Source organism: Cheilinus undulatus, linkage group 1 (assembly GCF_018320785.1).
Source record: "Cheilinus undulatus linkage group 1, ASM1832078v1, whole genome shotgun sequence".
NCBI classification, from domain to species: domain Eukaryota; kingdom Metazoa; phylum Chordata; class Actinopteri; order Labriformes; family Labridae; genus Cheilinus; species Cheilinus undulatus.
In genome coordinates, this window is record NC_054865.1 from 56,964,146 (window position 1) to 56,975,980 (window position 11,835).

An 11,835-nucleotide genomic window follows, 5' to 3' on the forward strand; every position below is an offset into this window, starting at 1 on the left:
GGATTACAAATCAAAATTAGGAGTTAGAAAGGTCAAAATATGACAAAAAAAACAAAATTTTGAGTTTAAAAGGTCGAGATAGAACTTAAAATTGAAGATTGTGAATCTGAAAGCTCAAAATAGATAAAATTCTAAGTTGTGGGTCTATAAAGTCAAAAACATGGGGTTAAAAGTCAAAGTTAGGGCTAAAAGTGTAAAATATGAGATTACATTTGAAATTATGATCTTGAAATCTCAAAAAAGGACTAGAAATTTAAAATTGTAATCTAAACGTTCACAATATGAGATAAAAAAAAAAGTCTAAAAAAACAGTTTGTCAGAATTTTCAGATGCAAATTGAAAATAAATGAAAACACAAATTGATTTCTCTCCCTCATTCCTTATTTTCTATCTCATTATTATTATTATTACTCTTTACTTTTTCACCGTTTTATGACTTAACAAAGGATATTTTAAATCTTCCAGGTTAAATTCTCATTTCTATACTGGAGGAAATCTGCAGACCTCAGACCTGCGGGCCAGTTCTTATTAAAATATGATGTGATCCTGCGGGCCGGGTAAAACTGCACTACGGGCCGGATTTGGCCCCCGGGCCTTGAGTTTGACACCCCTGCTTTAGAACATCATGGACAGGGCTGAGAGGGGGAAGTATAAGACTAAGCTGCAGCCTCCATGGTTGAGAAATGAAGCCAATGAAGGTGCAAAAAAAAAAACCCATAAAGTTCCTTGAGTGTCCACTTGTGGCTGTAGAAGCACAACAACTCATATATACACCCCATGATAACATTCCAGTTTTTACAGCAGACATAAACATGTCAAAAGCCTGGGTGAAATAGTTCTTGTCTTTGCAGGGCTGAATATTTTTATGACTCATTTCTATGGTTTTAAATAAGAAACATTCACCTCTTCAGCCTTCTTCAGTAATCAAATGCTGACGTCACTCAAGCTTTATTTAATATTTTCCACAGTCTCTGGTGTCTGCAGAAGACACGCTTCCTCACTCCTCTGTGGTGTCACGACACTCATTCAGACTGAGCTGCTGTTTCAGATTTGATTATTAGCCATAATTTCACAACCATCCAAGGGTTACCACAGTCTACCTGAGTGTATTGTATCAACTTCGTTTGAAAGGAAACTGGGTTTATTTGCAATCTAATGAAAAGAACTGCACTTCTCACAGTCCTAGAGTTTAAAAGCAACATCAGTGATTATTGGAGACCACCATTATCCACAAGTTTCAGCTTTTAACTGCTGCTACTGAAATTATTGGCCATTACTTTAATAATAGAGGATTTGAATGGGACAACTGAGCTCTTGTGGTCACTACTAAGGTCTATGGCAGGGGTCATCAAGAACATTCGTACGAGGGCCAGATTTAGTCCCGACAGAAACTCTGGGGGCCGGACTTTCAAATACACAAAAACCAAATGAACATTTTGGTCTGATTGAAATATTATTGCAGTAGTATTTGTATTTTCCTTTAAACTACAGGACATTTTTAGTCATTACCAGTGAGATCTATCTCTATTATCCAGAATGCAGCAGGCCACAAGGAGACAGGCCTGACAACAGGATTGGCCGGACCCCTGAAAACCCAAGAGAATGGGCCCTCCCTAATTGTCATTTAGCACCAATATTAACCCATTTTGACACTTTGAACCCCTTTTTGATACTTTTTGTCTCTTTAACCCATTTTTTGCATGATTTTTACCTCTTCTAAACCACTTTTCCCGCATGTGTTATCCCTTTTGTGCCACTCTTTTATCCATTTTTGCCACTTTTTAAACCCCTTTTATTACTTTTTTCTAAAATTTCTGCAACTTTAAAACCATTTTCCCACTTTTAACCAATTGTTGATACTTTTTGCCTCATTAACCCAATTTTTGCATGATTTTAACCCCCTTTAAACCAATTTTTCTGCATGTTTTATCCCCTTTGTGCCACTCTATTATAAATTTTTGCCACTTTTCTTCAATTTTTGCCACTTTTTAACCCCTTTTCTTTACTTTCTTGCACTATTTTTTATCATTTGTGACCAATTTTTGATACACTTCGCCCCTTTTTTCCTCCTTTACCATTTTTTAAACATTTTAACCTCTTCTCACAACTTTTTTCTACCAATTTTTGCAACACTTCTGCCAACCTTAACCATTTTTTAAATATGGAGTAATTTTGACAGTAAATTTCTGTAAAAACAGATCAAATGGTTAGTCATTCTAAAACTATGTTGATTGTTTGTGGGATAGATTTAACAGCTGCAGACATATAAAGCAAAAGGATACTCTTAAAATCTTCTTTTTTTGAATTTAGTGATCTTTCAGGAGCCAGACAGGAAGCTTTGGGGGGCCTGATGTGGCCCCCGGGCCTCCAGTTGATGATCAGTGCTGTAGAATAATTATTCCCGCTGCAGTATGCTTTACAAATAAGGCTACACTTTTACTTCTGGATCTTTAGATGTATGTTTCTGACAGTCTAATGTGGATGAATGTTAATTATGTTGGTTGCTCCATCATTATGTCATTATGAAGTTTCTTGAACCCTGAATCAACCACACGGGGGTTCAACCTGCACAAGGCTGTTGCTCTTCATAGTAATAGCACAGTGATAGAATCTGAATACTTTGTCATCAAATGTAAAGATCTGGAACCAAATTGATCAACAGCACTACTCTATAACCACAGACGTGCATGTTTAATCTGGAAAAAGATTTGTTTCCAACTAAAAAAGTCAGTTTTTCTCACAGTTGTCAGACATTTTACTGATAATAAGGAATATAAAGCAGATGTGTAACAGACACTAACCTTCCTACTATGGACTGACCCCTTTGCTGATGTCTGTGCAGAATTTAATTCCCAACTCTATCAAGCAGGCCGTAGGTGAAATATAATGGGCAGATATAATCTTATAGGCTCAGAAATTGTAACCAACCCTGAATGCCAGAGCCGTTCTTAAAGCGACCGAGCACGTCCTTCATTTTAGAGGCAAGTAGTAAAATCAGCAGATGTGAATGTGAAAGTGTTCACTTGAGGACAAAACTGGTGCAGGTTCAAGTGTAAAACTCTTTTTGGCTGCAGCTGAACCGAGCAATTTCAGATGTGATGTCTGCTCCAGAATGCAGCTCCCTCTACCCACTTCAGCCAACACACGAGTATTTTCAGCATCAGGGCATTTCAGCACCTCCCACTGATGGACAGCTCCTATTCACTTTCTTTTCAAAAGGCGAGAGCAACAACTGGAGATCTTGGTTTTTAAAATGCAGCCTGCACTTCTGGGGCTACAGCCTTGTTTCTGCACACCACCCTAGGGTGGCTTTGCTGTGGGGGGTTGCAGACACACTGGGTCAACATGCAGAGAAGGGGGAGCGTGCATGAGGCATGTGCATGAGCATATTCTGTTAAACTTAGGCTGGATGATGTGAATCTGAAATCATATCTCAGTGTTCTTGGCTGAATGGTGATATATGCCTTCACTTTTTCTGCAAAGAAAGGAATGGTTTCCCCAGGAGCAGAATTATATATTTTGATATAATTCAAGTAGAAATCAAGCCATATAGCTAACAAAAGTAGAGGCACTGGACACCCAATTTTGATTTTTTGACTGAGAAATATACTTCTGAAAAAATGTGAGCTCTATGATGATAAAAGCTGGCAACACCTGTCTGCACATGAGCTGGTAGGACACCCGATTTTGATTTTTTTAGTTCAATTATCAAAAATTGCAAAACAAAGTTCTAGACGACATCCAAACATTTCCATTTACTAAGTTTGTACAAATTTTCTACATTGGCAGCTGCATGTGTGCAGCATTGGTAGTCTACCACAAATTTATCCAGGGGAACAATAAAGCTTATCGTATTGTCTCATCTCAGTCATCTTGTCTCTTATCTTCTCGTATCGTTGCGTCTCATCGTCTCCTATTGCATCGTATTGTCACATTGCATTGCCTCGTCTCAGCTTGTCTTGTCTCGTATCGTTTCTGCAGTATTGGTAATGAATTTAGATTTTTCCTGTGCTTTCTGCTAAGTAATGGATTGTGTTTGTTTCTGTTATTTTATTGACTTGTTGATTCTTCTGTTCAGGCGGAAAAGCATGTGTAGCTCATGGAGTCCCTTGTTGGGACAACAACGTCCACTTTATCCATCAAGATTGATAAAGTGCACATTGTTCCATGTTCCTTGGTCCTTGGTCCCCACTTCCTATCACCTGCATACAAAGCAGTGCCGGATTCCTCCCACAAACGATCCAAACACCCCCACCAGAGAACAATGGACCAAAGAACATGTGACCTTAACAACCCAGGAAATGCCCACTTAGCCACACCCCCGACAAAACAACTCTGCTAATGGTTGTCAGGTGACCCAGCTCATCTGCATAGCAACGGTCATCCTTTCTTATATACTCTATATGTCTATATGTTATGATGTGTTCAAATGTCACATAAAAATGGGAAAGTGTAGTTTTTGATGAGAAAGTTCAATACACCACTTTCCACATTATTAAGCCAATGACATTTTTCTCTGATTTTCCAAAATATTTATGCAAATGACAGAATATTTTTCAAGTCATCAGCCATTAGAGCATAACTCAAATGTTTTTGAACAAACTTCATAATTATAACTGTTATTTTTTGTTTTTTTTATAAAAATCTCAAAATGCATTGTTCCACATTACTAAGCAGGCCACAGGTTTCAGGTAGATGGGAAAGGAAAAGGATCTCTGCAGCTGAAAAGTGTCAAATAGTGTAATGCCTTGGACAAGGAATGAAAACATGAGATATTTCGTGAAAAATTAATCGTGATCATCGTACTGTGAAGAAATTAGTGTCTGATTCAGAGCACAGACGGGTTCGTGCAGATAAAGACATAATGAGGAAGGTTTTCTGACAGACAAATTCATCAGATTAAGAGAGCAGCTGCTAAAATGTCATTACAAAGCAGCAAACAGGTATTTGAAGCTGCTGGTGCCTCTGGAGTCCCACCAAACTCAAGGTGTAGGATCCTCCAGAGGCTTGCAGTCGTGCATAAACCTACTATTCAGCCCCCCCTAACCAATGCTCACAAGCAGAAACGGTTGCAGTGGGCCCAGAAATACATGGAGACTCATTTTCAAATAGTCTTGTTGACTGATGAGAGCCGTGCAACCCTGGATGGTCCAGATGGAGGAGTAGTGGATGGTTGGTGGATGGCCACCATGTCCTAACAACGCTGTGATGTCATCAAGTAGGGGGTGGAGTCATGTTTTAGGCCGGATTCATGAGGAGAGAGCTGGTAGGCCCCTTTAGGGTCCCTGTAGGTGTGAGAATGACCTCGGCAAAGTATCTAGAGTTTCTGACTGACAACTTTCTTCCATGGTACAAAAAGAAGAACCGTGCCTTCTATAGCAAAATCATCTTCATGCATGACAATGCTCCATCTCATGCTGCAAATAATCCCTCTGTGTCATTGGCTGCTATGGGCATAAAAGGAGAGAAACTCATGGTGTGGCCCCCATCCTCTCCTGACCTTTAACCCTACTGAGAACCTTTGGAGCATCCTCAAGCTAAAGATCTATGAGGGTGGGAGGCAGTTCACATCAAAACAGCAGCTCTGGGAGGATATTCTGACATCCTGCAAAGAATTTCAAGCAGAAACTCTCCAAAAACTCACAAGTTCAATGGATGCAAGAATAGTGAAGGAGATATCAGAGAAGGGCTCCTATGTTAACATGGAACTTGGCCTGTTCAGATGTTTTTGATTGAAATAGCTTTGATTTCAGTAAATATGACCTCCTAATGCTGCAGATTCAACACATGACCATTTTCACTTCTTTACAACCTATAAAAAGTTTTAAACTCTGTCGTGCTTAATAATGTGGAACAGTGCATTTTGAGGTTTTATTTTTAAAAAATGATGGTTATAATTATGAATTTTATTCAAAAACATTTGAATTATGCTCTAACGGCTGATAACTTGAAAAATACTCTGACTGTCATTTGCATTAATGTTTCCGGAAATAAGAGAAAAATGTCATTTGCATAATAATGTGGAAAGCAGTGCGGATTGCCTTCCCCTGTGGGTCATTTGTAACTACATGGATAAATCTTAAAAACCGGATATATTACCCAGCCCTAGCTTGACCTGAGGATTCTGCTTCTCCTCATTTCCAACTCAAAGCGCCCTTCCTGTGGGCCAGCGTGCCCACCTGGCCAATCCGGCGCTCTTTTTTGCTGCAAACGTGTATGCTGAGAATACCTGAACTGAATTTGAATTACCATATGACGTAGGCCCTTTTCTAGCAGTAATGTCCTGCTGGCAACATGGACTACCACAGACCATCCAGTCCTCCAGCAAGCGCTCGAACGCACTATTTGTTGCACCAGTCACCCCCCTTACACCCCCTCTACCCCCGTCTATCTTTATCTCCATCTATATCTCTCTGTGCATCTCACACACAGACATCCACACACTCTCACGCGCTCAAGAGGATGCGACAGACACCATAACCCTACCTATAAGGAGAAATAGGGTTGAGTATTTCTCAACGTTGAAGTGTGTGAGCCACGCGCGCATCCCAGTCAATTAAACGGCGATGAATAATCGCTCTACATGGGAACAGACAGCAGGAAAATCACGGCTCAAATGAGGCTGGATTCGGTGGGATACTCACGCATTTTCTCGAATAAATGGTCTCGGGCTTGAGAGCAGCAGTGAAGGAAAAACCAGCAGGGCCCCAGTCCCCGTTTGGAAGATTTGCAGTACGACCGAGGCACAAATCTCCATGTGAGAGAAAAAAGGAGGGCTGCTGCAGTCCGCGTCTCTCTCGATCACAAGTCAAGATGCTCGCCTGCGAAAAAACGCCAAACATTCAGAAAGAGTTGCGTGGCACCATTCCCTCGGATGTGATGAAAACCACCCCCCCTTAGAGGAACCAGCAGGACTCTCTAACCCCCCTGGACTTGGAAGATATTCCTCTGGAGTGAGGAGGAGGAAATCCTGCAGAGTTTTTTTTTAAATGATGGGGGGGTGGGGGGGTTGGGGTGCTGTATCAGGCCCCCAAACCAGTCAGATTCTGGACTCCCACTGGTGGTCTTCCTCTGTGTAGAATCCACCAAACCAAAGTGGACTATTTCTTGAATTTTGGGGTTTACGCGCGGATTAATCCTCTGTTAAAACTGGATCAGAAGGCAGACAAGACATTTAACAATCTCCTATTTAAAGCAGTGTTAAGGTCAGCGTAGAAAGAAGCGTCCTACCAAAACCCTGAGAACGCCTATTGGATCAAAATTAAGGATATCCGTCCCACTGCAACCATCACACGCGTCGCATCAGGACGAAGAAGGTTGCTCTAAAAATCGCAGAGTATATGGCACATACAGTATCTTCAGTCAAGTAGATCCTCGGGATGCTGTCCCCCCTCCAAAGCCGTCCGATCGTGTTGATTATTAGCAGTAATCCCGCCTGTCATGGAGCGTGTGTCCGACCCAGCAGCAGCAGCAGCAGCAGCATCGTCCGTGTGTTGCAAATAAAGCGGGTTTTTTTTTTTTTTTTGCCACCGGCTCCTAATGGTTCCCCCGCTCGCTGCAGTCCATGACTTGAATAGCGAGCACGTTGAAAATCACGGTCTCCAGGCACAGATCCGCGAGCGCGCGCGCTGCTGTTGCGCGTGTGGCTGAAAGAAGAAGGTATACTGTAAGGCGCGCGCGTGCGTAGGCGTGAGCGCGCCCAGGGACCACTTTAACTTTGACCACTTTGCCTGCGCGTCCATCTGCCCCGTTTAAATCACCCCAGCGGTCGTTAATTATCAGGGATCAATGGCATTAACGCATAAAAGCAGCAGATCTCATGGCTCCGAGCGTGTGCGTGTCAGCGCGCGTGCGCGGATGACTCAATTGTTGATGAGGTATGGTTGCCACCTACAGGCGTTAGTCCCTCTCCAGTCATCCAAAACAGACCATTTCCACACTCTGCATCCGCAAATAAATCCACATTCAACATGTCGAGGTTTTAGCACTTCTCTGCACAGACAGAGCCAGTCCGCCATGCAGGAAACAGCAGGAAAGACGTGAAGATTAATGCATCTGATGCTGATTCACCTGCATCTACCGGATACTAACAGAACAAGACAACAGCAGCCAGACAAACGAGCATTTCCTGACCCATGAAAGCAGAGCAGCTCACTCCCTCCACCAACAAGCCTGCCGACAAGCTTCTGAAGCTGAAATCTTGACCTCTACAGGGAAACTACGGTGTAAGAACCTCAAGTAATCAAGATTTAGGTCACTGATCATCAACTGGCGGCCCGGGGGCCACATCAGGCCCCCAAAGCTTCCTGCGAAAGATCACTAAATTCAAAAAAGAAGATTTCAAAAGTATCCTTCTGCTTTAAATGTCTGCAGCTGTTAAATCCATCCCACAAACAATTAACATTGAAATAGTTTTAGAATGACTAACCATTTGATCTGTTTTACAGAAATTTACTGTCAAAATTAGTCCATATCTAAAAAATGGTTAAGGTTGGCAGAAGTGCACAAAAAATGGCATAAAAAAGTTGTGAAAAGAGGTTAAAATGTGATGAAAAATGGTAAAGGAGGAAAAAAGGGGCAAAAGGTATCAAAAATTGATTAGAAATGACAGAAAATAGTGCAAGCAAGTAGAGAAAAAGGGTTAAAAAGTGGCAAAAATAGAAGAAAAGTGGTCAAAATTGATAACAGAGTGCATAAAGGAGTTAAAACATGCAGAAAAAGTGGTTTAAAGGGGGTTAAAATCTTTCAGAAATTGTTAATGAGGCAAAAAGGGGCAAAAAGTATGAACAATTGGTTAAAAGTGGGAAAAATGGTTTTAAAGTGGCAAAAATTGACAATAGAGTGGCAGAAAGGGGATAAAACATGCAGAAAAAGTGGTTCAAAAGTGGTTAAAATCATGCAAAAACTGGGTTAATGAGGCAAAAAGTACCAACAATGGGTTAAAAGTGGGGGAAAAAGGGTTTTAAAGTGGCAAAAATTGTTGAAAAAAAAATGTAATAAAAGGGTTAAAAAGTGGCAAAAATTGATAAAAGAGTGGCACCAAGGGGATAAAACATGCAGGAAAAGTGGTTTAAAAGGGGTTAAAATCATGCAAAAATTGGGTCAAAAAGGCAAAAAGTATCAAAAAGGGGTTAAAAGTGTCAAAATGGGTTAATGTTGGTGCTAAATGACAGTTAGGGAGGGCCCATTCTCTGTGGTTTTCAGGGGTCTGGCCAATCCTGTTGTCAGGCCTGTCTCCTTGTGGCCTGCTGCATTCTAGATAATAGAGATAGATCTCACTGGTAATGACTAAAAGTGTCCTGTAGTTTAAAGGAAAATACAAATACTACTGCAATAATGAATTAATGAATTTCCCTTTGGGGATGAATAAAGTTATTTTATTGTATTATTGTATTCTAATGTTTGAATCAGACCAAAATGTTCATTTAGTTTTTGTGTATTTGAAAGTCCGGCCCCCAGAGTTTCTGCTGAGACTAAATCTGGCCCTTGTGCAGATATATTTGATGAACCCTGATCTAAACTATTGACATACAAAAATTAACCCCCGTACAGTGAAAGCACATGAAGACACTAGCTAATGAGGCATGTTTGGTGTTTTGAACCAGGCTGTAAACCAGTTTATTTCTAGTGTAAAAACTGTCTGTTTCACGTGTCCAGACGGGACTTCCAGTGTTCCTGCAGCCATTCTCCAGTGGACACTCATGGTATTGCATTTTTTTGCACTTCTGCATTGGCTTCATTTTTCAGGACCGGAGGTTGCCGCCTGGGGTGAATACTTTTTATACACATTGCGCGTGCATCCACCTAATTCCTTTGATAGAAAGACAAAAGAAACCAGGCAAACTATGCAGCTGACAGCCTTTCAAAGTTAAATGTTGAACTGTAAATGCAAAACATTGTTTTTAGGACCTCAAAAATAACATTTTCTTTTCTTGATTTTTCCATTTAGTAGCAGAAAAACACTTGTCACGACATTCTAGTAGCCAACCTGGCATCACACGTGCGCTTCATCTGTGAAATTTGTTGATAAAAACTCAAGACTTTTCATCAAAATATTACAAAAAGAAAAAGAGATGGTGCATTTGAGAAGCTGAAACCAGCAAACTTGCTCATTAGCTTGAAAAAATGCCAAATAACTTAATTCTGACCAGGATATTTGGGTACTCAACCACGGCAGTTCTGATGAGCTGGAGGTTTTCCAGAATCTGCAGGCTTAATATAGCAGCTGCTGTTGACCTGATGCCCTGCAGAAACACTTCCATAAATGTACACAGCCCGTTACAGCAGTATGAACAAGACCTCAGTTTAGAAGCCATGACAGTATGAATGTGAATCAAACCAGTAAAGGGCTGATAATAAAGCAGCAGCTTATCAAAGGTTTCAATATGTGCTTCAACATACACCACATGTTAGTTGGAGCACCAATGCTAACTAATTTACACTTTCATGAATTCACATTGAACATGCCAAGGTTTTATCACAGATAGAGCGAGCCCACACGTCTAAAATCAGCTGAAAATAAATGATGATTAATGCTCATAACACCATTTTGTAAACCTGCTATTTCAAACTAGCAAGTTCAACACAGCCAAAGAGTTTCTCTCAGAAATACTGCAGAACAGGAAAACTGGAGCATTAATGTGGCTGAAACCTTCTGATTGGTTCTCCTTACTAGTTTTATAGGTTCTATAGTGTTTATCAGTCACATTATCATATATCAGCAGGACCAAACTGTAATAGCAGCAGACAGAGACAATGGCTTTACCATTGTACACTATATTGCCAAAAGTATTCACTCACCCATCCAAATCATTGAAATCGGGTGTTCCAATCACTTCCATGTCCACAGGTGTATAAAATCATCACCTAGGCATGCAGACTGTTTCTACAAACATTTGTGAAAGAATGGCTCGCTCTCAGGAGCTCAGTGAATTCCAGCGTGGTACTGTGATAGGATGCCACCTGTGCAACAAGACCAGTGGTGAAATTTCCTGGCTCCTAAATATTCCACAGTCAACTGTCAGTGGTATTATAACAAAGTGGAAGCCATTGGGAATGACAGCAACTCAGCCACCAAGTGGTAGGACACATAAAGTGACGGAGCGGGGTCAGCGGATGCTGAGGCGCATAGTGTGCAGAGGTGGCCAACTTTCTGCAGAGTCAATGGCTACAGACCTCCAAACTTCATGTGGCCTACAGATTAGCTCAAGAACAGTGGTAGAGAGCTTCATGAATGTGTTTCCATGGCCGTGCAGCTGCATCCAAGCCATACATCACCAAGTGCAATGCAAAGCATGGGATGCAGTGGTGTAAAGCACGCCGCCACTGGACTCTAGAGCAGTGGAGATGCCTTCTCTGGAGTGACCAGTCAGGCTTGTCCATCTGTCAATCTGATGGATGAGTCTGGGTTTGGCGGTTGCCAGGAGAACGGTACTTGTCCGACTGCATTGTGCCAAGTGTAAAGTTTGGTGGAGGGGGGATTATGGTGTGGGCTTGTTTTTCAGGAGCTGGGCTTGGCCCCTTAGTTCCAGCTCCAGTTCTAGTTCTAAATTTTTTACAAATTTGCAAATCTTTGTACGCATTTGCAAAATTTTTTGCAACAATAATAGACGTTAACTTTGCAAAGCAGATGGATACGCCCGTTTCTGTGTTTCTTACTGGCAGTTCCATCTTGCAAAGCTCCCATCTGAACCGTTTGGGCCCGGTTAGAAAGTGACAGGACCAATCAGCGTCGAGGGGCAGTACTTTCAGGTGTGGCAAGGTCGTGATGTATGCAAGCAGCAACAAGAGGTCAGTGCAATTATGGCAGAAGAGATTAGCGTGGATGCCGCTAAA

The 11,835-nt window shown here is 41.4% G+C and overlaps 1 protein-coding gene across 1 annotated transcript in view; it reads right to left on the reverse strand.

Annotated features, from left to right (window-relative positions):
- The window catches only part of lrrc4cb (leucine rich repeat containing 4C, genome duplicate b), a 110,623-nt gene extending 103,723 nt beyond the window's left edge, over positions 1-6,900 (reverse strand). Inside the window, exon 1 of the mRNA XM_041792691.1 lies at positions 6,645-6,900. The gene's annotated coding sequence lies outside the window, so the exon portion shown is untranslated. The remainder of the gene's footprint in view (positions 1-6,644) is intronic.
- Between the last annotated feature and the right edge of the window lie 4,935 nt (positions 6,901-11,835).